Here is a 25406-nt window from a genome sequence, read left to right on the forward strand (position 1 = left end):
TAACAAATACGTTCTCCATCTTCAAGTAAAAATGAACCTTAAGCAAATTTAAAACATATGGGAGATAATTATTCCAGAGAATAGTTGAATTTCACATCCTAGAGAACCTTCTGAGTAATCTTGTTAAATCCCTGCCTTTTATGCAAGTAAAACTAAGTCCTGGTGAAGCACAGTGTTCTACCCAAGGTCGCGCTCCTCGCCATTGACTTCTCTAAGGCAGGAAACCTAATTAAGTTCGGCTAATATCCCTTCTGTAGCTGGGAGTGCTCACTGCCCATGCTTGCCCACCCACCCCTTGTCCAGCTCGGCAAGGGAAGTATGCATTCATCTTAAGGATTCAGGAGTAGAGCAGAAGACAGTGCTGGCTTTTTAATTGGTTTGGTGTTCCTTAATTTTGGCTCACTGATGGTTAACACATTGGCAAAAGTAAACATGTGCCTATTTTAAATAAACGAAGTATTTTGGGGGATCTCCCTCCCATCTGCTATCACCATCTTCATATGTTATAGCCAAGGTGTTTATTCAAATATATTGTTTTATAAGGGAGAGCAGATAACATATATCTGTGTATTAGGGTTCCTCAGAGTAACCAATATGAAATGTGTAGACACAAACATATATTTAAAGACATTTCTTTTCAAGGATGGTTCACCCAAGTTTGGAAGAAAGAATCCCCATGACTTGCTGTCTACACACTGGAACCTCAGGTAAAGCAGTGCATGCTAGCCTAGACCTTAAGCCCAAGAAGCAGGAAGCTAGTACCTGTTCTAGCCTGAGTCTAGCATCTGAGGTCTAGAAGCAGAGGTGTATAGGGGCATGAGAAGATGGATGTCCTAGCTCAAGCAGAGAGCAGACTTATCATTCTATCTGCCGGTGGCGTCTTGTCCTCAGTGGCATGGTCAGTGCCCACTGCAGTAGAGAGGGACATCTTATCATCAGCTGACACAAACTAATACTTCCCAGAAGTATTATCATAGACACTCCCAGAAATAACCTGTTAGCAGCGATCGATCTAAGCCTTGCTTGGCCCAGTCACATTGAAAGATACAACTACTAATCCCACCCTATTATCTGGGACTCTAATATAATGAAGAAGCATCGTCATTTTTAAATGAAATAAGCTATGACACTAAAGTAATGAATCTCACATATGTTGGCTGCTGTGGCCTTTGCTAATGAGGTATGAGCTATGAGCAACTATTGTAAGGATTCTCAAATGTTGACTTTGCCTTGCCTTGCTTTTTAAAGCTGGTTACGCTAAATCCATTGTGACCTTATCACAATGGTGATGATGATGATGGTGGTAAAGATGGTGATGATGATGATGATGATAAGGAGGAGGAGGATACAGTGCTTGGAATTGAACTTAGGCCTCATGTTTGGTAGGTAAGCACTCTACCACTGAGTCACATCCCCAGTCCATGACCTCATTCTTCAAATTGTCACCTGAAGGTCATCACTTTCATGTCCATCTCCTAAGTAGAGATTTGCCCATCACATGCCTGACTTTTACTTGGATCCCACTGTAATTAACAATGGTGCCTCTTTTTACTTTCCAATGAGTGACTATTTAGACGGTGTATCATATCACACCCACAGTGGGCTTAAAATACGCTGGAGAAGGAATATGCCTATTCAACTTCAAGGCAAATCTCAGTGTTTTCTCCTACGTGACCGTATCTGCCTCCTTCTATTTTCAGGGTCTTGGATTTTTACCTTTGCCTTCCTCAGTTCGTTGAAACTGAATTATCCTTCAAACTCCATGTAACTCAAAACAACATCTGACTTGATTGAACTAGGCTATCTGCCAAGTCCGCTCTAACTCTGTTTCCCACACACTGTCCTACTACAGTGTGTGAACAAAGCCTCCAGGCTTAAAAAGTAATTAGATTACCAAGATGAATTTGATGAAGGATTTATGCTTTGTGGGGCAGCTAAATACAGAGTTGCGTAGAAACAAAGCAATTACAGTTGTTTGTGTGTTGAACCTCCATCTGAACAAGGTATCCTGTAGGAACCCAGTCAGTTCGGTTTGGGGTACCTCTTAGGGCTTTACCAATTTACATTCCAAATAATAAGTACCAGTCTTGTCACTCAGTGCTCAAATTTGAAAAATGTTCGAAATTGATGTCAAAGAGACTGGCAATTTAATGTTAAAAAAGGGGGGTTTTTTAATTATTTCTTTTTTTGAGATTATAATTACATCATTTCCCCCTTCCCTTGCCTCCATCCAAGCCCCCCCCTCCCCGTGGACCCCTTTGTTCTTTTTCAAATTCACAGCCTCTTTTTTTCTTTGTTGTTGCATGCACATATGTAGATGTACATGATGCATATGTGTAACTATTCATATATGATGAATATATATATATATATATATATATATATATATATATATATATATATATATGTGTTGCCTATGTATTTATAATCAGATGACTGCAAGTCCAGAGTCTGTTTTCCTCTTTCCAGCTGTTTGCCTGTCTCCTGTCTGTGCACAAAGACAATGTATGAAAAATGTCTCCTATGTGATAGGGATTTATTAAATACTAGCTTCATCTCGTACTAGGATCATTATTCTGTAATAAGCCACAGGGATTTCAGAGTATGTTTGTTTTCCTAGCACCCTTCTACCTGAGGAAAATTCAAAATATATTTAGAGACTTTTATCTATTACTCTGTCCCTCCTATCTAACTTTAGATCATCATAGTTTCTTTTCTTTTCTTTCTTTTTTTTTTTTTTCTTGAAACAGAGTTTCTCTGTGTAGCTTTGGTGCCTGTCCTGGAACTCACTCTGTAGCCCAGGCTGGCCTCGAACTCATGGAGATCTGCCTGGCTCTGCCTCCTGAGTGCTGGGATTAAAGGTGTGTGCCATCACTGCTCAGCTATCATAGTTTCTTAATTAACATAGAGATAATGTCCTCAGTTATCCCGTAAGCTTTCCTTTTCCTGAATTATTTGCCATTCAGAATTGTAAAAATAAGATATCCTCTGATGAAAATCCTGCAATGGCTTAAAAAATAATTAGATTGCCAATCATTGCTTCTCCGGTGAAACAATAGGGACTGTTTGAGGGTGGAGCTGAGGTGCTAGAGTGTTTTGTCTAGCATGCATGATGCTCAGGATTTAATCCCAACAGAGCACAAACCGGGTGTGGTGGGGCACATCTGTAATCCCAGCACTTGGCAGGTAGAGTCACAAGTTCTTCTGATCTGTTTTGAGGCTAGCCTGGACTACAGGAGACTCTGTCAAAAAAATAAATAGCAAAATAAATTAACAGTAAAATAAAAAAAAAATCTTTGCCCATTTTCTCTTCTGCATGCTTTGTGAGCATCACTTACTCCATATTTTAGTTTTGTGGAACTTCTTGAAGTGACCCAAATGTGTACCATGCCCTGCGTGGAATTTTAATCCACTCCTACATTCAGAATGCATTTTCACTTCATCCCTCACAGAAGTCTTCTCTGGTTACTTCCAATCTCGTTTCATGCCACATTGATGTTCCCCTTTAACACCATGACTCTCTTCGTTAGAGTCTACAAACTGGTCCCATCTATAAAAGGTAAATATTTTAGCAGGATCTGTGTGTAACACACATACACACACACACACACACACACACACACACACACACACACACACACACACGTAGAGGCACACAAGTACAGGCACACACACACCTTACACAGGCTCGTTGAATTCGGGATCAATGCCTTCCAGGAAGCAAAGGAAGAACTTGTACAGTAGTCTAAGGACAAAAAAAATGCAACCAGTCATGAAATAAGAAAGAAAAATTGTTCACTTCAAAATTTAGTCAAATCTTTGTCCAAGAAGATAATCAATAAATACATTTTGATTCACTGAGTAAATGAATACCATTTATAAACATATTAATATACAGTAAATACCACGGTAAAAGGACACTTGTTGTTTTAATACTGTAAACAAAGTTATTTTCCTGAGTGGCATCAGGTGTGAGGGAAGCCATTTGCTCTCTCTGAGGCCTCTGGGAGGAGGCTCAGTGCATGGGTTCCTTAACAAAGATTCACCCTCACTCTGCATGGCCACGCCACAGCCCCCTTCCAGGTGCTCTGAGCAGTGACATCATCCCACAATGACCCTGAGACCCAGGGCCCAGAGGAGCTGACTCACTAGAACAGGTAATTAGGAAGCTGTGGGGCAGGAGCCTGGAGAGGAAAACTAATTTACAGCTCACAAGAAAGCTTGGAATTCATGTGGATCCAGGTTGAGACAGGAGATTAAATGACCTGTGAGCTCCCTGCTCCAACATCTCCTCCCTTTTCACTTAGAACCAATATGTCTCAAGTGCAAGGATTTTGCTTTTGCTCCTGAAGCGTTGCCAGGTAACAGAAGCATGTTGAAACCACCCAGACAGGATAGGACCAGTTCCAGCCTGTCTTCTGCTTCAGCATCAGAAACTGCTGTAGAGTGCAGGCAATTGGTGGTGGGGGGGTGGGGGTGGGTAGGGGTAGGGGCGTCCTGGAGCTTGAAGGCCTAGAAAATACAAGTATCTAGTTAGTTGTACACTGTGTATCCATAGAGGATATGCTGGCAAGTCAAGGATTTTATCTGGCTTGGCCCAAGTTCAAGAGTTTAGAGATGGCTTATACAGATACAACTCTCTAGAGCCCCCTGGGAATCCATCTTTACTTCCCATAATTTCTTGTGACCGAGCCACAGGAGGATGTGCAGTGAGTCATGGTAGAAGTGGATTACTCCGTGCTTTATGCTTGTGCACTTGGACATCTGCTGGCTGAAGAGTAGGGATCCCAGGGGGCGAAAACAGTAATGAATTAAAGAAATACTTCCCAAATATCTACTTTATATTCCACTGTTCTCAGTATTGGCAGTGTGATTTGTAAAATAGATCTGCTCTTATTTATCTGTTTTGATACAGCTCTGAATTCATTCCAGAAAAGCAATAGTACTCAGATGAATGGGTATGTTCAAAAAGCACAAAAGATCGTTTTAGATAGCGGTAATGCTGAGAAAAAGAAAATTCTAAGCGATAGAAACAGGATAAGGAGTTTCCACATAGGAGGATGGTATTAGCTAAAGAGGCCATTTTTCACTGAGGAGGTGGTATACAAGATGAATCCTGAGTACTGCTAAGGTCTGTGAAAATATGAGGAAGGAATATTCTAGACACACGGAGCAGAAAGCTGGGAAATTCAGAAGGAAATATGAAAGGTGATCAGGTGCTAAATCATGCAGGAGGCCGTGGTGTATGAGTGGGGTGCACTCGGAAGCCCTGAAGGAACAAAGCAGAGACATTGTAGGAAATCACTGGGCAACATGCAATGACAGAGTGACAGGAACATCGGGAGGAAGGAGGCCGAGCAAAGGGGGAATGTCAGGAAGCAGGGGAGGGAAAGGTTAGAAAATACTCAGGAGTATTCTGAGATGGTAGGAAATACTCAGGAGTATTCTGAGATGGTAGGAAATACTCAGGAGTATTCTGAGATGGTAGGAAATACTCAGGAGTATTCTGAGATGGTAGGATGGACTGTGTGAGAGAGGATGAAGGGAGGTTAAGCGTGAATTGACTAACCAGTGGCCCTCAACCTCCCCAATGCTGTGACCCTTTAATACAGTTCCTCAGCTTGTGGTGACCCCCAAGCATAAAATTATTTTCATTGCTGCTTCATAACTGTAACTTTGCTATTACTATGAATTGTAATGTAAATCTCTGATATGCAGGATATCGGATATGTGACCCCTGTGAAAGAGTCATTCATCCCCAAAGGGGTCTCAACGCACATGTTGAGAACCACCGGACTAGAGGAAGTAGAGGCTTGAGATGTTCTGTGTTCTATGAAGCAGTCTGTTCTGTGTTCTATGAAGTGTAAAAAGCCCCCAGCCATGAGACACCCCCCAATGCATGAGATCTCTCCAAAGCATGAGATCTCTCCAAAGCATGAGATTTCTCCAAGCCTTGAGCAGTGTGACTGGGCAGCTGTTGCTGTGTGGCCACTTTCTTCGCCATCAGCTGAGAGCTCTGAGTGAAAAGCACACGCTTCCTTCTAGTGCTCCTGGGAGCCCCAAAGCCGAGAGCAGATGAAGGGGTGGTGAGTTCAACTGCTTGCCTCTGTGAATACAGCATTCCCGAGGGCTCACCTCTGCTGTAAGCACCCGTGAGAGTCAGCACTGAACTTTAAAATGCAGTTAGACTTTCCCCTCCAAGTCACCCTTGGATTCTGAACCCAGAGCACTGCAAAGTGAGACTTCTGGAATACATCCCAGAGACCTAAATATAGAGGCACAAAAAATGTTTTCTAAAGCGGTTGTGAAGCCTTGTGCTATTTAAGATTGTATAGAATTTATATATTGACAGCACATGTTCCCTTCCGGTGGCATGAATTAAAAAAAAAAAGTAGGTTTGAAGGCCAATTTCCTGCTGCGTGTCCTGGTCACCAAAATTGCTCTTTGACCATCTTATTTAACCTATTTTGAGAGCTGTTGGCTCTTGGATGCAGTGCGATCTATTATGTTATCTGTGGCTCAACCTAATGCAGCTCTAAATGGCTTGCTGAGCATGCCTCTCCTGCCTTCCTCCTTTCCCTGGGTGAAACACCTGAGTCACTGGGCCTCATTGCACCCACGTCTAAAAGTCACCTAACAGCCCTCTTCCCCTGCAAAGGTTCACTCTTCTTTTCTTTGCACTGCCTCAATCAGACACAAGGTAATAGGCAACAGGAAAAACAAAGCTCAGGACATGCCGCAAAACTAAGGACTAACCCCAATAAGCACAGCTGGTATATATCCGTGTACTGGATGCCCCATACTTGACCTGTAAATCTTGTGGTAATGTCTGGACTTTACCTTTGCATAGAGCTTAATTAGGCATAATTGGAAATTATGAAAGGAGAATGGAATTCTGCCATCGTGTCAAAAAAAAAAAAAAAACCCATACAGTGTATTTTTCCAAGATTTCTTTCTCAAGACTCATGTTTTGAATTTCAATTTCTTGTTTGTCAAGGTTGGAGAATTGCTAGCACAACCATTAATTCCTCACTTTGGAAACTCCGTTCCACAAAATTTAATTGTCACTGAAGCATTACTCTTTCATAATTACTTCGTTGTAAGGGCGTTCGTTGTTTTCCACCCAGATCTAATGCAGCAACAGATGAGTTAAAAGAAAATGAATATTATAAAAACCGAAGAGTAAGCTTCAGAGTTTAGGAATGAGCAACTGTGCCCACACATGGTGGCTTAGACCTATAATCCCCATGTCTGAGAAGCAGAGGCAGGAGGATTGCTGTGAGTCTGAGGCAAGCATCATCCATGTATAAGTCCCAGGCCAAAAAAAATGTAAGAGTTTAAAAATGGTTCCTGGGCGAGCTGAGCACTTCTTGTCTGTCTTGCTGTTGGTTTATTGAGATGGTTTCTTTCTCCTCACACTCATGGTCTTCTGCCTCAACTTCCCCAGTGCTGGGAACATAGACAAGCATCACCACAGCCAGTTCCAGTCACGTTTGAACTTCAGGTGTCCAATAGCTGTTGCTGTGGTATTTCAGAACACAGTCAGATGGAAAAAATAATAGTGACGAGGCTGATTTCAATGTGGGCCCCTTTAGTATTCTGGCTTATCTCATCTAGTCAAGGGTTTATCGGGATTGGTGTAACTCAGTGTTAGTGCATAAAAAAAAAAAAAGACACAGTTGAAGGGTAGAAATGAAATTAAGAATTGTTATAGAAAATTGATCTCACTGCCCATCAAAACCCTTTGATTTTGACTGAAAATTATTTATTTTTTTGTTTGTCAGTTACTCTATTCTACATGGGAAGAGGGTAGTGGCTTCATGAATTTCCAATAAATAATTTTCAAATTAATAAATTCATTAATACATTGCAGATAACAGTTTAAAATTATTGTAAGAATATTATGCCTTCAGTTTGAAAATAATTTCTTTATATATGACTGGAAAATGGTACATGAAAGACTCCTAGTAAAATTATATTACTTATTCGTGTTATTTGAAAAAAAATTAATGAATCTAGTCAAGATATACCTTGTATTTCTAGCACTCAGGAGTTGAGGTAAGAGGATTGCCATGACTTTGGTCTACAGAGCAAAATCCTGTGTAAATCAAGCAAATAAATAATATATGTATGTATATATACATATATACATGTAATATAAAAATACACACACATACATATATATAATTTAATTTATAACTTTATAGAATGGATCTGGAATGTGGCTTAGTGATAGTGTATTTGCTTAGCACGGGTGATATCCCTGGAATTGATCCCCAGCATCACACACACAAAACCACAGTCATTATTACCATAAATCAATGTGAGGCCGGGGCAATGGGTTTAATTGGTCAAGTACCTGTTATCACACAGCATGGGGATTCAAGTCTGGATCCCCAGAACCTTTGTAAAACCCTGGCTCTTGAGTACACATCTGTGCTCCAGAGCTTCAGGGAACAGAAAGAGGTAAATCCCTGTACCTCATTGGCCAGGCAGAGTAGCTAATCGGTGAGCTTCTGGTTCAGTAAGATACAGGAACTTAAAACAATAAATAAGCAAAACAACAACAAAAACAAAAACTGGGTAATCAGTCGAGAAAGACACCAGATTTCCCTCTGGCCTCCAAATTCATATTTACACAGGTTATGGACCCTCATACATACCTCATGTATGTGAACACAATCATGTATGTGTATTGCACACACACACACAAATAAATAACTGTGTATGTATGTGAAAATGTCTTTACACACTGCAGGCAGGAGGAGCCATCCTGCTGGGGTGGGATAAAGGCTCCACGGGTAAACTCCTTGCCTTGTAAACAGGAGAGCCACGCTTTAAAGAGCCTGGCACTGTGGCTGGAGCCTGTAATCCCAGCACTGAAGAGGCAGAGATGAATGGATCCTGGAGTTCACTGACCAGCCACCCCAAGCTTGTCTGAGAGCTCTAAGCCAGTGAGAGATGCTGTCTCAAGAAACAACTGAGAAATGCCTCCAAGGTTACCCTCTAGCCCTCCCCCCCATATACATGTGCACCTGTGCACACACAGCTATACACACACAGAGAATCCACACAGAGTCAAGATGTTTCCAGTTCAGGAACTATAAGAATTCTCTGTGTCTCTGTCTCTCTTTGACGCTGAGCAGAAACATCACAGCTGAAACCTAACCCCTCTCATATGAGGGTCTCTTCCTAGAATAGTCTCTGTGGGGACTAATGTGTCATAACAGCCCTCAAAAAAGGGCAATTCCAGAATCATAAAACTATGTCAGAAAAATATAATTCCCTAAGTATGCAAGGAGAGCTGAAATTCTGGGGGAACTTTCGATGTTAAGGATTTTGAAGCTGAGAAAGATGTTATCTCTGAGACAGGTGGTTCCCCGTCCTAACTGTCTTCCTGCTCACTGCCAATGCCTCGCACCGTTTATAAGGATGCAGAGGTTATTTCCTCACAGTGCCCAGTGCAGAGGAAACGGTGAACTGGTAGTCGTGAAACCTTATCTATTAATGGAGCCGCTAACAATCGAGCTGCCTGACTGATGGCATTTAGATCAAACTTCCTACTTTCTCTGGACTTCACTTTCCTGATTAACGGAATGAGAAAGCACTGGGTTTCTGGATCCTGGTGAGCTTTCTACAGTTCTTTCATCTTCTTGGTGTTCTGCTGTTTTTCCAAATGCTCAAATACTACATTATTTAAGGTATATTTCCTTGCAGAAGCTCCCCCACCCCTCCCACCCCGTTTCTCTGTCTCTTTCTTCAATATATGGGATAGGAGGATACTGACTAAGTCTGAGGGGAGGAGGGGGGAGGAAATTAGCTACAGGAAGAGTTTATAGCCCCGTCTACAAGAAAACTTAAATATAGCTACCACTGCTTTGAAAGGAACAGTTTATGTCCAAACAATATTTTCCAGACGAGCTCTGTACTTTCTTGCCAACAGAATTAACTTTAAACTGGAGACAGTAGACAGTTAAACGAGTCGGCTCTGGGACCAGCTGTGTTAGACAAGACCAGTTACTTATAAGGTACTGTTTTTCCTCTTTGAAATCTTCAGGGTCCGTTTGTGTGGGGTACAGGAGTCCTGCGGGCATTTGATCTTCGTTTTTTCCTTTTGTTTTACCTCCTTGCTGTGAGAAAATGCAATCTTTAAAATAGCTGGGGTTTTAGCTGTACTGTTTGTGGCTGTTGACCATCGAAGCTGTCGGGATTGTTTTGTTTTACTTTCGGGAACCAAATGATCTTTGCCCGTTTATCCCAAAGCTCTCTTCAGCCTTGTCCAATCTTGTCATGGATGATATTTGACTTGTATTGTATGTATTAGATAGGAGGTGTATGTTGACTTCCTTTGCTGATGGGGAGGGGCTAATTCATCTTCAACTTGAACTGTAGAATCAATACAGAGCCCACCCAAAAGAGGAGCAAGAGAAGGCAGGTCTGGGTATTGCTCTTACTTCATTCAGGCTCAGAGCTTAGAAGATTTAATATGAAAAGCACTCTTTAGATTAGGGTTTTACCACTAGTTTGTATCTCTACTTAATTGGTCATTTTAACTCTTCCTTCTCTTTGTTAAAAAAATCCCAGGAAGTCTGTTAACTCATTTAAAGTGACTTAGCTCAGTTGATAGAGCTTGCCTACCATGAACGATCCCTGCACACACAGCGTAAGTTGGGTGTTGGGCTGAAAGGGTGTGCCCCTGGCACTCAGGCAGTGGAAGCAGAAGAATCAAGAGTTCAGGGTCAGACTCGGCAACATAGTAAGTCTGAAGCCGGGCTGGGATATGTGAAACTCTTAACAAAAATATGATAAAGTTTATACTGGTGTAGCCTCACCCATCTTAAAGGAGCAGCTTTCCTACCAAACACAACACATGCCTCTAAGTTCCTCCTCACTGACTCATGGAAGGACTTCAGAGCAAAGAAGGGAGTAATGTAACCTGGAACGGAGGCTGACAGCAAGGATCCCAGAAGCCTCTGTCCCTTGAAGTGCCACTGTTAAACCCCAGGGCTGGCTAGCCAGCTTGAAATATCTGCTGCCAGTCTAGAAACAGGAAATGGAGACATGGGCTCCTGAGAAGTGAAGTTTCCAAGTTTGCCTGTGAAATTGCCATATGCTTTTTAAAGAACCACTGGTAGATATTTACCTCTCTGAAATCTTCTGTATATTTCTATGTCTCTCTAGAGGGGACTATAAGAAATTTCGTGCTTTCCAGATCATGTAGCATTAGCATGTAGACACATGATCACATTTTTCAATAATTCAGTGATGGTTCTAGAGTCTGTCCTACTGTGTGAAAGGCTGTTGCTTCTATTGAATGTTCACACGATCATAACACTTTTTCAATTCCTGTATTATTTTTGAGTTTTTCCATTTCTGTGTGCATTGTCCACTAAAAATAATGAATTCTTCTCTTACCATACAAACAGTTTGTATATCTCTAGCACGTCCCTTCAACTCAAATGCTCTTTCATAATTATTAATTATTTATTAATGCAAGCATAAAGAACAAAACAGAGCACACAAGCTCATGAAAGCATGGATGGGCTAAGAGGCAGTGAATTTCTTTTCTGAGAAAAGGGCACAGACACAGTGACATCTATTTTGAGTGTTCGGGAGATGTTTGGCTCAAGCCCAAGTTCTTAGTTGTGGTTTGTAGTAGAGGTTGCCATGGAGGCTGTTCTGGAATACATAACACATCCCTGAATCTGATTTAAAAAAATGTGCTGTTTGGTTTCCTTTTTACAAAGTTCATGGAGGTATGTGTCAAGAAATCAGTGAGTAACTAATCCAGAGGGACAGACATATTATTAATCAAGCTCAGGTGTTTTATTTAAATTCATTCATAGCCATGCTGTTCACATGCATACATAGCTGAGCAGAGCATAATAATACTTTGTGGGGAAGCCTAAAGACAAAGAAGTACTCCTAGTGTTCACTATTCTGTATAGAGACCATACTTTAGGGAGAAAGAAATGGGTAATACAAGGCTAATTGTGTGGATGATGATTTGGGTTTCTTAAGTGAATTCAACTTACTTTCAAGTTCTGTTAATCTGAAAAACTGGCATAAAGTAATTTTACAAGCCATATGTGTTGAATATATGGCAATATGTGTTCTCTTATCTTCCAACATTTTCATGTAGTATTCCAGAACAAAACTGATTTACTGGTTTCTCAATGGTCTTGAGAATGATAATAGTCATTTTCATTTCTCTCATACATACATACATACACACACACACACACACACACACACACACACACACACACACACACACCAAATAAACAAGAAAAGCCACTGGAAGACAAAGGAGCTATATGAATTTGCGACAATTATCAATTCAAACATTACACAAATTCTTTGCCAGTTACTTGATCATACAACTTCCTTCAGAGCCATGCTGGTGGCAACATCTTCCATTCAAAGCTGTACCCTAGGGAAAGCCCTTTGGGTGTAAAGTGGCTTTGGATCTGCAGGTGTTTGGAACTGTCCAGAATCTTTGTATGCTTCTGCTGCCTACTTGTGTTTGATAAATAGAAAGACAGGTCTGGAAAGAAAATGCTATTCCAGTTGAAACATGGTCTTTAAGCATTGGAAATATGACCCACAGCTGGACTTCCTATCAGGGGCTCATTTTCATTGAAATGTAATTTTCACATTCATACGTGCATAGAAAATTTGCCATACCAAAGGACATTCATTTGGCAACAAGAACTTTACTGCCACAAGGCAAAATTTCTGTAAAGTCAAAGCCATTATGAATAAATGTGTGCTTGGGGGGATTTAATTTAGATGGATAGTTTTTAGACTGGAGGGGAAGAAAAGAAGCCACTTTAAATAAACTAAAGCATGTTTGTACTTATTGATAACATCTTATATGGTCCCTTCAAGCTTAAACTTATGGAGTGCTCCAAAAACCTCAGAATTCGTCTCCTCCTAAACTAGAATTCAGGGAAGAAGACATGTACGTTTCTTAAAGAGCAATCATACTTGATGCTGCAGATTTCTGAAGGTGTTAGGGAAGAAATCCCTGTTTCATTCTCATAAAAAGCTCATTGAGTTACAACCCTTCAGAAAGGATGCTAAAGTTAACTCAAGTACATCCTTGTATATTGGCCTTGTTATAACATAAATAAAGGCTTTGGGATAATTTAGGATGTGATGTGGTCAAAGATCGTGGTTCATTTTGTGGTTATGCAAGGAACATCTGTTGAATGAATATACAATTCAAATCTTTAAAGCTATCAACAAATAAACTGAAACTCCTGTGCTTTGCTGTGTATTTTGTTATGGGGGATTCACCAGTGAGTCACATGAAAATGCCTACATTTCATTATGTTTTGTTTGCTATGAACTCATAAAACTGCTATTAGCTGGAAGGAATTTAGAATTTTAAATTTTCTATGAGGAAAAAGCATCATGAAATCTGTAATTAACAATGTAAAAGGCAGAATTGTAGACGGGGACACATATTGTCTGGCTTTTGTTTTTTCTTCTTGTGTATACTTTGCTGTAGACATTGTGGGAAACTTTGTATCATTTTACACACATTGGAGAACAAGGCAAGACAGAGCTGTGCATTATTCTGTCCTAAGCCTCTCTGTAGATAAGCCAACACATTTCCTATTATTGCTGTCCACAGCATCTCATGTTCTGTTGGGAGTAAAATTGAGATCAGTGCGTTCTTTTACACAGGACTTTTGCTGATGTGGTTATTTTGAAGTAGTGGTGGCTTAGAAATGAAAGAGTCCTTCAAAAACAAACAAACAAACAAAACAAACAAGACATAGCATTAGGGAACAAAGTTACACTTGGGTCCTCCATTTCTGTGCTCACTCTTAACATCTCAGTCTAGCATAAAGTACTGTCTAAGGGGATGCATTCACCCAGGATAGGAAGGGATAGCATAAGTTCCTTCAGTCTGAGGAAGAGGTCAGCCATGTCCCCTCTTCTCTGAAAATTCCCAGGGGAGGGAAAGGTTCTTTCTTCCTTCCAAGGAAGAGGTCAAGATTCGATGCCAGAAGTCTTTCTTCCACAAGGAGTGATAAACATATAAAAGGCTATGGGAACTTAGTAAAATAGCTGTCACTTTGTTAATGAATGTTTTCTAAGGCATTTCCTGGGCCACTGGTGTTTATGGAACTTTTAAACAAAACATTTTTGAAGACAGAACCAAGGCTCGCTTCACAAATCATGGCGCTCTACTGGTACCTTGCTTTTCCTCCGAGCACAATTGATGTTCAGGCCTCTGTTACACTTACAAAAGCAAACACGCAACTCTCTCAGCCACACACTCTCTCCCCTGTGCTAACAAAGATTTCTGCATTCTGACTGTGCTCCCTTGCCTGCCTCTGATGGATGCCCTCATGCTTTGAAGTAAGTGTGCGCTTCTACCACAAAACCAAAATTACCCAAGGAAGGCTGCCGGGGATGGTGGATCAGTGATCAGTCTCAGCAGGGTTTGTCGACACATTTCTCTCTTTATTCCCATGGCCACCACCTTGCAGAAAACTTCATTGTCTCTTGTTAGGTTGGTGACTCACCACTGTTCTTCCTCTAACTTTGTCTGCACCACTTCACCATCTACTACCTGTGTGTCAATTTAAAGAAAAGATGATGGATGGATGGGTGGATGGGTAGGTAGATGAGTGGGTGGGTGGGTGGAGGGAGGTGGATGGTAGATAGGTGGATGGATGGAGGAATGGGTGAGTGGAAGGGTGGGTGAATGGATGGATGGATGGATGGATGGATGGATGGATGGATGGATGGATGGATAGAGGGACAGACAGATAACCAAAAAGTTTCAATAACTTTTCATTATATGGGCAAGAGCAAAGGCTGTTGAGTTGAATGTCAGGATTAGAGGCTTTGTTAGGACATTTACATGAGTCGGCATATGTGAGATCCTAGTCTTTCTGAGCCTCAGCCTCCCCATCTAAAAGTAGAAGAATCAGTGGCCAGTAAAGCTACTGTATTTCCACCCCTCTCTGTGCCTGCTCCTTTGCTCTGTGCATCTCCCATTCACTTGGGCATCTGTGCTAAAGAGGACTCACTTTGAGAAAAGGGATCTCATTCCATTGTTTCCAAGAAAAAAAATGCAGCAGCTGGAGAGATGGCTCCTTGGTGAAGAACACCAGCTGCTCTTCCAGAGGGCCCACATTCAGTTCCCAGAACCCACATAGTGGCTCACAACCATCTGTAACTCCAGTTCCAGAGGATTTGGTGCTCTCTTCTGGCTTCCATGTACACAACGCACACCTATGGTGTTTAGCCATTCATGAAGACAAACACTCATACATTTAAAACAACGAAAACTAAATCTTCAAAGAAGGAGAGATTAGCAATAAAAGTAAAACTATTCCTCTTTTTAGCAATCATAAAATACAAGTAAACACTCTATTCAGTCTTTGCATGTGGCTTCCTTTATCATTCATGATTCAATCTAAGAATCATAAAACAAGCAAGTAGAGTAGCTGGTTAACCTATCTTAGGCAGTTTGACACTACATTACCCCACTTGCTGACTCTTTCCACTATTTTGAATTTAAGAATCAATGGTAAGTGGGATGCCTCAGTAGGTAAAGCACTTGGTGCCAGACCTGATGACCTACCACATGACAGAAGAACAGAACTGGTTTACCCAATTTGTCCTCTCACCTCCACATACACTGTGGTGTAGGGGACAGACAGACAGACCACACACACACACACACACACACACACACACGTGCGTGCACGCGCGAAAAATGTAAACAAACAATAATTTAAAAAGGACTCCATAGGGTGTCATAATCAGATTTAAGTTGAAAGTAAAATTCAGTGTGAGAGCTTAATGTAATAAGGCTTTCTCTATCCTGCCAGCCAGCTCCACAAAATGCCATGGAGACTTATTATTAATTATAAAAGCTAGGCCTTAGCTTGGGCTTGTCCCATTAGCTCTTATAACTCAAACTTATAACCCATTTGTATTAATCTACATTTTTTCCATTGTGACTTTTTACCTTTTTTAGTCTTACACCTCCTGTTTCCTTTCTATCTCCGGCTGGTGACTCTGCCCCTTCTTCCCAGAGTTCTCTTTCTCTGCCCAGAAATTCCACCTATTCCTCCTCCTGCCTATCTATTAGTCATTCAGCTCTTTATTAAACCAACTACAGTGATACATCTTTACACAGTGTACAAATATACCACAATAGCTTAAGATCTTCATCATACTTTTGACCTAGAGCCATGGGGTAATTAAGTTTTTCTGAAATGATCTGTGTCTTTCACTTTAGGTAAGGAGAATGAGCATTTGTCTTTGTACCCAGTCTGTGTTTCCTGGAGGCTGTTGTTAATGTCTTTTCTAGTGCTTTCTTCTAGAGATTGCTACAGTTATTTCTTTCAGAGGAATTGGGCCTTTTCAGAGCATCAGAATTCTACATCCTATTCTGCTTCATTAATCAGTTTGTTGATTACTTATCATATCAAGCTGCATAATCATGGTAGGGAAGTTGGGAAGAGGTCTTAAAGGCATAGTAACTAAGCATTCACTTATTTCAGTTGATCAAAACAATCCAAAGTAGTACAACTGAGCTCTCAATGTCCACATACAAGTTTGGAATGGTTTTCTGCTCTAAGGACTTTGCATCCATACCAGCAAGTTTGGAATATTAATTTATAATCCTAAATTTACAACAGAAATAAAGCAGAGTGCCAGGAGGAGGAGTTAGAATCTAGTGTATGGAGCTGTTGTTGGTATAGGGAGCATTTAAATGCTGTTTGCTTGACTTTAAACTTATTTAGGGTCTGAAATGGGAATTCATGATGTATATAGCATAGTGAAGTATGTTTCACCACAAGGTGATCCCTCTAATGTACCACAAGTTCCTCTGACGTAATGTAAATCATGTCAGAGATTTACTTGTACATTTCAGTAATGTCAGCATTATGTTATGGAAGTTCCATAATATGAAACTCAGTACTTCTATATTTTAATAAACATAAACATACAGAGAAGATACAAAGGGAGATACCTAAGGATAAAGCACTTGATATGAGTCCATGGTGAATGTTCCCCCTCTTCAGGAAGGTCTACCCTGTCTCTGTCTTCTTTCTCACATAAAGTTGTGGGTCTCCATTTCCTTGTCTTCCCATGTGACTTACCACACACAGGTGGGATTTTTTTTAATTTTATTTATTAATTTTTTCAGAGTAGACAATTCTTAAATCTTGTCTTCCTGGAAATTGTTACTTCTGGGACACTGTCCCCAACCCTGTTGCCCTCTTCTCTCCCATGGAGCTCTGCTGAGACCTTCCTTTTGGTTGGCTTACTCTCTGGTCCATTGTCCTTGCTCAGCTGGACTGTAAATTCTTGTAGGATATCAGGTCTATCTTTAGTCTTTGATGACCAGTGGTTAGAATGGTAACTAAAAAGTAAATCTCAAAAATTGAGACCCAGTATCACTCTAATGTGGCTGTTACAAATGGGTGTATATCCTGACTGACATATATTTATATAAGAATAAGTAGCAGGGTGGCTCAGTATTTCATTTTACATATATGCTTCTTACTGATTGAGATTTCTTTCTAAAGTAACAATCATTTAGGTGTTTCATTAAATGTTGCCTGCTTTATAATCCTTCCTAGCTGTCCCAATTTCTGCTGTCCCATTACATGATGATGGACTCATTATCAATACTTAACAGCTATTTGAAATGCTAATTTATGACCCACCCCATTTCATTGGCTTTGCTCACATCTCATTCTTCTTATAACTATCTCTCAGTAAAAAGGATAATCCAGAAAAGAATTTTGGATATTTCTGTAATAACAGCTTGGAGTTTGGGATATTTTTTTGTTTGTAATACCCTTTGAGTTTCAAAAAGTCAACCTCCTTTCAAAAAGGTTTAGTATCCAAAGTTGAACTTATAACAACAACAGCAAAGAGAGATTTTTACTATAACCCCACACACACACACACACACACACACACACAACTCAGGTGGTGTGTGAGACACAGAAAAATCAAATGCTGGAAGACAGTGGGATGCTAAGTAAAGCCCATATTCTGCTACTTCCTGCCTGTTGGATTCATTGGAGACAGAACTGGAAATATAGACCAGAGTGATCTAATCTAACATCAGAGGAAACTGTGAACTACTTTCTGTATAGAGGACATGGAGACTACAAACCTCAAATCATATTTTAATGCTTTTGTGGTGCAAAATGACGAGAAATGAACATCTTAGCAGACATGTACAGATTGCCCTCCAGGTTACCCCCATACCCTGTGTGCAGCCCTGAGGGGAACAGGAGAAGGGAGAGATAAACTTGCAGGAGTCCAGACATCACGACCAAAAGGGCTGGACCCAGGTCTGTCGGGTGAATTCCAGAAATACCATGTGTTCCAAGGATGAATACTTTGGCACCTTCCCCTTCTGGGATGTAGAAAGAGCACTCTATGTTCCTGATACCAGACGATGCTCAGTTAAAGGAATTCCTAGATTGAGTTTCAGCCTGTGGTAGAGAAAAGAATAAGAACATTATATTTTATATATTTCGTTTTGTAGAACCAATATTCATTCTTCAGCATGTCAATATTTCAACTTAAACACATTACTTTTAGCGATCTGTATTATATAGAAAATTAGAGTGTTGAAATAACAGCTTACCGTTCTCTCTAAAGTGCAAAGGGTGCTTGTTTTTCTTAGGCACTAAAGGGATTTCAAGGCTTAAAAGACCAGATGTAAGATTCTGTATGATGAGGTCCTAGTGAGATGAAGGGATTAAAGACTGATCCCATAGGGAACCTTCATTTTAGACAACTCGGAAGAGATTCAGGCTTTCCTTTCCATTTTATCAAAAGTATGAAACCGCAAGACATCAAGGCCTTACTGGAGTTATCTTAAGGAACACACACAAAAGCTAAAATTTCAGCAAGTTGTTCTGTAGGATTGTTGCCTTATAACATGAGTCTGCCCTGCAACTCAACAGCAGGCTAAGGAAGGGATTTCTAGATAAGTCTGGTCCCACAAAACCAGTCAGCAGACAGGTGGGGTTAGGACTAGGACTGGTTTTGTTGTTGTGGTGGTGGTGTTTGTTTGTTTTTTTACTCTATGTGAGAGTGATACATGGGTTCATCAACAACTGGACATTGGAAACTAGACAATAACTAAATCTGACAGAAGCAGAACTTCAATTTATAATAGAATGGAAAGATAACCCTACAGAGCTTGGGGTTAAATCTGAATTAGTAGTGAAGCCAAATAGGAAAGCCAAGTGTGCTGCCAGCATACCATATTCTGTCCTTGTGGTGTCTGTGGCACACCACCAGAGTCCTTAGGTGGGCAGTGAGGGCCAGTTATTCTGTTGCATTCTCATGGGAACTAGTGCCCACTCTGAGAGGTAGTGCTAGGGGTACCTAAGAATTCCCTTGAGAAAGCCAGTTCCACCACCAGTATGTTTTCTCCTCAAAGCTACCATACTAGTGCATGCCCCACTTTTATACCCAGCTAAGAATGTTTATTTACTCAGCACCTGTGCTTCTGGCTTGTTTTCAAAAGTCCTAGTTTTACATATCCTTGTCCACTGTCCTCAGTATAACTGTGTGTATTAGGTTTTATTTTTTAAGTAGATATGAAAGTAAACCAAACATCTTAAAATGAAGATTCCCCTGCCCTTTCTTGACATGTCTGGTCCAGCTAATCTGGAGGGGACTCTAGGCTGTACACCTTAGCAAAGGCTTCAGGTAATTTTGATGCAGGCAGCACACAGACATAACTGTGAGAAACCCTGTTTTAAGTCCACCAAATGCCTTGGGAAATGTGATAATTCACTGGCCACCTTGCCCCTCTTAGAAAGCCTCTTGTTCCTTATGAGACAGCATAAATCACTATAATGCCCTATATCTTGACTTAGTGGAGAATGAAAATGGTTTCTGTAAGTATACCCTGTGTCAAAACATTGAGCATTTTAGGATGTGAGTCAGAATCCAAGATCATTTATGTTGCGGCCAATTCTAGTTTTAGTATATCTACAATTTTAAAGGCAATTTATTTTTATTGTGTTTTAGACCTGGCCAGAGATATGAAAATGGTTTCAATTTGTACCTAAAATGCAAAATTTTATTGTGTTGCTCTTCCCAAAATGAAATATCTCTCCAGTTTATGAGAGAACTGTCCTTCCAACTGCAGACATAAAAATGGCTGCAGGCTGCAGCGACAAGCTAAAAAGGAGTGTTGGCTATTTGCAGTGTGTCTGTTAGGACTGGGAGCTGGGCAGTGAGCAGCCGTCACATATGGGAAAGATTTACATTGCCTGAGTGGGCTCCAGTTTGATGTAGTGTAAATGGTATTTTCAAGTGCTCCAGTTTCCCAGATTTTCCATGGCTACAGTATATGCTCTTGTCTCTACTGAGAAATATGTTAGTCTAGGGAATATTGAATAAGCATTCTTCCAGGCACTCTAGTGATGGCTTTTTATTTTGAGCCAAGTCTAGTGTGGCTGTTTCACATATGATTTTGCTCTTTCTCAACTGTGATGGAAAAAACGAAAATTTAAAATAACTAAAGAAAGCATTTAGCCATGAATCAGTTAGCATTTATTGTCATTAAAGACTGTAAGGAACTAGGACCAGGCTTTATGCAGCACACTGAGAACCCAGTGCTGGTTAAAAAACAAACAAACAAACAAAAACCCTGATGTATGCTCGGCCTCTGTTATGGTAGAGAAATAAGGAGTCAGAGGAAGGAAGCCCATGACATAATGGGTGAGGCCAGTTGTTTCAAAGTAGGGTTAGAACCGAAAGTCTCTATTTGGTGTCCAGTAGGTTTCCATCAGGATGGTCTGACCATCACTGTGTACATTGTTAAAGATTCTGGGGCTCTAATGTTTAGATAGAGCTGAAGTCTCATCTAAGGCATCTAGAAGGAATCATGGCTATAATATGTTGGCATCTCAGACTGCAGAGATGGCTCAGCCTTTAAGGGCACTTGCTGGTTCTAGAGAGGTCCTTGTGCTTGATTTCCGGCACCCATGCCAAAAGACTCACAACCACCTGTAACTCCATTTCCGGGAGATCCAGTGCCTCTTCTGGCCTCCATGAGCACTGTGTTCACATGTGCAAATCTACATACAAACACACATATGTACACATAGTTAAAAATAAGCATTTTTAAAAAAGAAAATAAAATATTGGCATCTAATAAATAACTAGGATTTAGGACATGATCTCAGATAAGAAGCTATATGCATTTTGAATAGTATGGTAGATTTGAATTGTTTTCACCATATATTTCCAGCTTTCACCACTCTGGGACACAGAAGTGTGGTGGTATTCTAATTGTACTGAAATGTGATTTTGATTGTATGTTAATAAATAAAGTTGCCCAGGGTCAGAGCTATTAGAGCCATAGACAGAGTGTGGCGGTGGTGGCACACGCCTTTAATCCCATAGATCTCTGTGTGTTCAGGGATACAGCCAGCATTGGAGACATACGCCTTTAAGACCTAGGGGGCTATACATTCAGACAGTGATGAGGCAGTCACGTGTTTGGGTTTACAACCAATGAGAAGGCAGAATGACTGGAAAATCGACTTACACACAGGAAATAGCTCTCTTTCGGGAAGCTGGGACAGCAGGAGGAAGGGTGAGATTTTAGCTCTGAGCTCTGACCTCTTGGCTTTCTCTTTTACATTGTTTCTGTGTTTCTTATTTAATAAGATGGTTGGTTACATCTACACAGAAGACCACTACATTTCCTCTTCTTTGAAGTTATTTGTTTCAGCAAAACCGAACAGAAGTGTTACATCCAACCCACAGGCAGGAGTTTATATGTGTTTGTTCAGGTCATTACATACCCTTCCCCAAGCTCTATGACTCTAGGAGCCCATAGTAGGGCCTTTGAGTGCCTATAATAAAATAAGGTCCCTGTTGATCTACACTGCACAAGTGAAATTTCAGAAACAAAGTATTTTATAGAGTTGTTCCTCAGTGTGGTATATTTGAGCTCACCTTGACTACCACAGAGGTCAATACTGAAGCAAGCAAACAAGAAACACAACATTGTATAGAAAATGGGTTATGACATTCATTCTTGATTCTCCACTTGATTGGAATAAAAACTGTCTGTTGATAGACTGGTGCAGCACTGGTCTAGGTGTGCCTGTGCATGAGTAACTAGGGAGGATTAACTGAGTGGGAAAAATCGACCCTAAATGCTGATGTCTTTATCTCAGAGGCTGGGCACCAGATGAGTTAAACACAGGAACCGAGAGAGCCATGTAGGAAGTGCATTCTCCTTCTCTTCTTTGTTTGCTGTTGTGTAAGATGTGCTGCCACGCCCATCCCTTCATGCTGACTGACCCCTCTGAAGCTGCCCACATTAGTCCCTCCTCTGTTGTTTCCCTCGGGCATGTGGCTAGAGCGATGCTGAAGCTTGACTAACACACATCATGGTGGAGAGTGCCGCCAGTGTACAGTGTAGGTCGTGGAGCTCTAAGTGGAGCTCAGGAGACAGTCGAATGGAAATGACTGCACATGTGAGCTCACTGTGGGGCTGGGCTTGGCTGACAAGGGGCTGTAAAGGATACTGAAGATTGCATGTTTATTTATGTATAGTGGCTCAGAGGTTAAGAACGCCGGCTGTGCTTCCAGAGTTCCCAGGTTCAATTCCTAGTACCCACAGCTATGGTAGTTATATGGACATACTTTAAACAAAATTCCATATATATATGGAATATATATATATAATATATATTATATATATAATAAACACCACAAAACTCTTAATAATGACATTATAAATGAAAATAGAATAAATGAGACAGGCAGTGGGGGCGCACGCCTTTAATCCCAGCACTTAAGAGGCAGAGGCAGGTGATCTCTGTGAATTTGAAACCAGCCTGGTCTATGGAATGAGTTCCAGGACAGTCAGGACATGAGAAATCCTATCTTGAAAATAACCTTAAAAAAGTAAAAAAGCAACAGTCTGGTGTTGGCACACACCTTTAATCCCAGCACTCGGGAGGCAGAGCCAGGTGGATCTCTGTGAGTTTGAGGCCAGCCTGGTCTACAGAGTGAGTTCCAGGAAAGGCACAAAGCTACACAGAGAAACCCTGTTCTCGAAAAAAATCAAAAAAAAAAAAAAAAAAAAAAGAAAGGAAGAAAGAAAGAAAGAAAAAATAGAATAAATGAGGTGAACATTTTGCTGTTTCTAATAGCAACTAAAACATTGTTTTCAATCATCTTCAAATCATTTTAAAATAAAAATACAAACATGTTGATAAAAATGAAAGTTCTGACACTTTTATAAACCGCTGACACTTTTAAAACATGGCTATCAGGCTCAGAGCTCAGAATCTGGTCCTGAGGGAGCATCCTTAAATGGATGACATGAAGAAAAAAAAAAATGGAGGCTCATAACAGCACCTGTGTGAAGCCAAGCTGCGTATTCACCTACTGACTGCTTTAGAGGAGCCCGGGAACTGGAGTTTGTTTTTCTATCCAGTGAAGTCTTGAAGTCTGTAACAAATGTTCTGGTTCATAATTTATTGCAATATCTTTTAAAACTCTCAATCCCAAATTCTAAATGTCTTATTCTAATTTTACAAAGTCTGTCTAACTAAACCTTCAAAACTGCTTTCCTGGGCCCCAGCCCCAGGCCTGCCTCTCACTCTCCCTGTCTTCCTGGCTCTCTGCTTGCTCTGCTCACTAACAGGTCTGTCAATCAAAAGCAGAAAAGGGGTGGGCGAATTCTGAATGATTTTAAAACAAAAAGAGCCAAGAGTCAAAGATACCATGACCTAAATTAATCAAGGAGGGGAATGAGGAGCGTGTCTCCATGTCCATTTTCTCTTACAGGTTTCACAAGTCAGGAGTCTCACCTGGACTTCTTTTCATTAATACCTTCTCTCAGCTTCTGTAAAATAAGCTGCCTTTAAGCATTTCATTTTTAACTGAAATACAATAATTGTAACATTGTAAGAATATAGTGTTATCTTTTAATATATCTGTGCATTGTGCAATGATCAAATCAGGGCATTGACCATAAATGTAATTTCAAATATTTAATTCCTTGTGATAAGAACATTAGAATTATTCTCTTCAGCTACTTTAGAAGGCAAATGTTGGCTACAGTCCCTCTGCTATGCAACAAAAACCTCTTTACAAAACACAATACCATGATTTCCCCCATGAATGTGTCTAAAACAAACGAAAGCATTAACCATCTTATCAGGTATAGCTCTCTCTGAGCCACACAACTTTCTTGAGAGATTTTGAGGCAATTTTTAGGCATTGTCTCCCAATGCATCTCATTCAGGGAACACTTCTGCCTTCCTCCCGACAAACTGTCATGGTTTAGCTTTATTTTCATAGCGAATGCCTTATCCCAAAGATGGAGCTCCTATCTGTAAATTTTGGGAACATCTGGTTGCTTTATTGCAATAATACAAGTTGAAGTTCTGTCTGCCTCCATTGTTATGCATTATCAAATTGTACCTATCAACTAATAATTTGAAGTTTTTTTTATTAATTAGGCTCAAAAATATCACTGTATACAGGAAACGTATTATTTCTGGTATTGAAGAAATTATTGTTGACATAGAGGCATGTTTTCTCTGGAATCATAAATTAAGACAGTTACATAAACAGAGTTGTCATGGACAAAAGAATCAGAGATGGGTCCCACTTACACAAAACCAACCATTTTTAAAGGATGAACTGTTATTGTTAGCAGAGATCAGACATGTCACAGCAGCCACCATCTACTCCCTTCTTCTTGTGGGAACACAAAGTAGTATGGGGTTTACTCAGATAAATTTGCCCAAATAGTAAGTCTAAATCACATATTTGAGTCTGAAATATCTCTTTAAAATGTGCTTTTCAAGAAAACGCCAATGATAGTTTGACTTGAACATTTATGCTGAGCCATGATGAGGAATCCTTATGAAACACAGCTGAATTTGTCTTGTGTCTCAAGATTTTTCTAAGGTATTTTCTTAGAGATACATGCTTTGATTTCTAGCCATGGTTTTAAAATATTTTGATGAGGTTACTAGGCTCTCAAAACACAGACAGAAGAATAAAAATAGAGTTAGTGGAAATTTTAAACCTTATTTCCCACAGAATATTCAAAGGGCAAGATAATATAACTGCTCAGTTATTTTTATTGATGGCACCTGACAAATTCTTGGATCACACTTTATTTTCAAACAAGTCTTTAAAGCTTTAAAATGATGACCCTTAGTTCATGCATTCTTTTTTTTCTATCTCAAATGATATATGTCAGGGAGTAAGATTAGGGCTATGTATTCTTTCAAAAAAGAAAAACAGAATGCCCTGTGTATACTTCCAAAAGAAATAAGATTATTTCTGTAGCTGCAAGTTTTCTCTGGGTCCCACCAAGCCCCTGCAGTCCTGTGGCCCAC

General features: G+C 40.3%; 1 protein-coding gene across 3 annotated transcripts in view; it reads left to right on the top strand.

Moving 5' to 3' along the window:
* Positions 1 to 25406, top strand: part of Arhgap24 (Rho GTPase activating protein 24) — a 410747-nt gene that overhangs the window by 225598 nt on the left and 159743 nt on the right. The window contains exon 1 of one of the 3 annotated variants that reach the window (XM_015994303.3): positions 9791 to 10028. The exons of the other annotated variants lie outside the window; for them this stretch is intronic. The gene's annotated coding sequence lies outside the window, so the exon portion shown is untranslated. Of the gene's footprint in view, positions 1 to 9790; positions 10029 to 25406 lie in introns of those variants that run through there. 3 annotated transcript variants of the gene reach the window in all.

This window comes from Peromyscus maniculatus, chromosome 10 (genome assembly GCF_049852395.1).
Source record: "Peromyscus maniculatus bairdii isolate BWxNUB_F1_BW_parent chromosome 10, HU_Pman_BW_mat_3.1, whole genome shotgun sequence".
NCBI lineage: Eukaryota > Metazoa > Chordata > Mammalia > Rodentia > Cricetidae > Peromyscus > Peromyscus maniculatus.